This window comes from Capra hircus, chromosome 15 (assembly GCF_001704415.2).
Source record: "Capra hircus breed San Clemente chromosome 15, ASM170441v1, whole genome shotgun sequence".
Taxonomy (NCBI): domain Eukaryota; kingdom Metazoa; phylum Chordata; class Mammalia; order Artiodactyla; family Bovidae; genus Capra; species Capra hircus.
Genome location: NC_030822.1, coordinates 81,213,017 through 81,215,745, shown reverse-complemented (window position 1 = coordinate 81,215,745; position 2,729 = coordinate 81,213,017). Strand labels below are relative to the sequence as shown.

Genomic DNA, 2,729 nt, shown 5'->3' with positions numbered 1-2,729 from the left:
GAGGTCATCTGAATAGACCCTGTGTTGTGGGTGTTTAGACCCTGTGTGCTTAGTTGCTCTTTGTGACGCCATGTTCTGTAGCCCACCAGGCTCCTATATTCATGGGATTCTCCAGGCAAGAATACTGGAGTGGGTTGCCATGCCTTCCTCCAGGGGATCTTCCTAATCCAGGGATCGAGCCCAGGTGTCCCACATTGCAGGCAGATTCTTTACCAGTTGAGCTACCAGGGAAGCCCCAAAGTAGTTAGGCATTGTACATTGGCAGAGAATCAAACCCAGGACTCCTGCATGGAAGGCAAGAATTCTACCACTGAACCACCAATGCTTTGCCTATTAGGGAATAGACCCTAATCCAATATAATTGCTATCCTAAAAGAAAAAGATACCAGGACACAGGTGCAGTATGAGAGCCAGCTATGTTACAACAGTGAAAAGGCCGAGAGAGGCCTCGGGAGAAACCTAACACCTTCATCTTGGACTTCTGCCCTCTAGAATTGAGGGAAAATAAATTTCTGCTGTTTGAGACACCAGTCCAGTTATTTTGTTATGGCAGCCCTAGAAAACTAATGTAACATCCTTTTAAAATTAGACTTTTCAGATATAAAATGTCTGAAAGCATTCATCACTAGCAGATCCACACAATACAAAATATTAAACAAGCAGAAGGAAAATAGTGAGTCAAAATGTAGGTCTATACAAAGGATGTGGAACTTTGGAAAGATTAACCACATGAGTAGATATGCAAGAACTTTAAAATTATTCACACTTCTTTAAAAGGGTATCAGTTGTTTAAACAGAATAATAAATGTTATGTGGGGTTTGTAATATATACAAAAGTAAAATGTTTGACAATAGTATGAAGGCTATATACTAGGAGAAGAAATTGAAGGGAAGAAATTGGAGTATATTATTTTAAGGTTCTTATACCACAGTAAAGCAGCATAATATGACCTTACTGATTCTGGACCCAGCTTCAATGTGCTTGTGTGGAGTTTTTTCCATACCACCAAACAATTTTCCAACATTAGCTCTTTGTCTCACAATGTTATTCAGTTTATAACACTGTACCTGGAGAAAGGCAAATATTATACATCACTTATATGTGGATTCTAAAATAAGAAAAAAATTAACTTATTTACAGTACAGAAACAGACTCACAGACATAGAAAACAAACTTATGGTTACCAAAGGGAAAAGGAGGGAGGGCTAACCTGAGATTTGGGGTTTAACCCATCAGACTCACTCTCAGTTTCAGTCTTGCAGTCATGTCTGACTCTTTGTGACCCCACGGACTGTAGCCCTCCAAGCTACTGCTCCCAGGCAAGAATACTGGAGTAGGTTGCCATTTTCTACTCCAGGGGATCTTCTCGACCCGGGGATTAAGCCCATGCCTCTAGCGTCTCCTGCATTGGCAGGATTCTTTTACCACTAGGGCCACTTGGGAAGCCCAACAGATGCAGACTATATATAGTCTATAATACCATATATAGTCTTTTATATATAAAATACATAAACTGTTGAAGGACCTACTGTATAGCACAGGGAAGGATACTGAATATCTTGCAAAGTAATCTGAAAGTAATCTGCATCAGATTTTTAAAAATTTCAGATTTTACACCTGAAACATTGTAAATCAGTTATACCTCAATTAAAAAAAGAAAGAAAGAAAGAAAGAAATCAAAAATCAAAGGGAGAAAAAAAAAAAAGACATTCTTATAAAACTACTGTCTTGTCTGAGCTTCAAAATATATGCCCTTTCCCCTTTCTTCCCTTTCCTTCTCATAGTCCTCTCCCTTTCACACCTCAAATACCCCACCTGATCCTCCCCTCAGAATCATCAGTCCCTACTACCCTTATTGGACATCAGAGTTCCATAGTCTCAGGCATTTGATGACTGTCAGTGGCTTGACCTGGCTTAACAGAACTGTGGGGTGAACTCTGGTTTTATCTTCTGACTCTGTAGGGAAGAGAGGAGGAGGGCAAGGGAACTTTGGGGAAGTTAAATGCTGGGAACATAGAACAGTGGGAGCAGGGTGAGTTTTTCACTCTAAGCTGCAGATATTTTTCCCCCCAAAGATATCTGAAATGAAACATATTTGACCACCACCCAGAGTCATTTCTTTCTTTAGACTTTCCTATTCCCAAAATGGGAAATTAGAGAAGTTTAAATTTCTTCCTGTGGCTTATTTCTTGGAAAACAATAATCCAGGCTATGAATAAACACCCATCCCTCCTCACCCTGTTAACAAGCCAGATACTTCTCTCACTGTCTTGCCATGAGAGCACCATAGCTTCATTTTGAACCTATGTTTCTCTTCTGAGCTCTGGAGTGAGGAAGATGGGGAAGATTTAACTGACTGTATCAACATCCTCCCCATCTAATCTGGATAAATTAAGGGCTCTGATCAATCACAAGAAAACCCACAGTGAATGTTGACATGTGGAGGGAGAGAACAGGGGGAAGACAGCTGGTTATCAGCCACACTGGCTACTGCTCCTGCTTTCTGGCCTGTTGTCCAGACCAGATGCCCAGTAGGAGGCAGCAGAACACATGTGAGTGGAGGAAGAAGATGCCCTGGAAGTAAAGACCACCCAAAGGAGAACAAACAGAGGCTATGTATTCCAAGCTTCCCATAGCAAGGGAATCAGCACCATCACTTGCCATTTGGCAGAGAGTCAAAGGCAAGCAGGGAATGGGAAAGCACAACAATTAAAAAAAAAAAAGTATA

The 2,729-nt window shown here is 40.9% G+C and overlaps 1 non-coding gene across 1 annotated transcript; it reads right to left on the bottom strand.

Annotated features, from left to right (window-relative positions):
- On the bottom strand, positions 255–325 carry TRNAG-UCC. Its single transcript has one exon. It is a non-coding gene; the product is annotated as a tRNA-Gly (tRNA).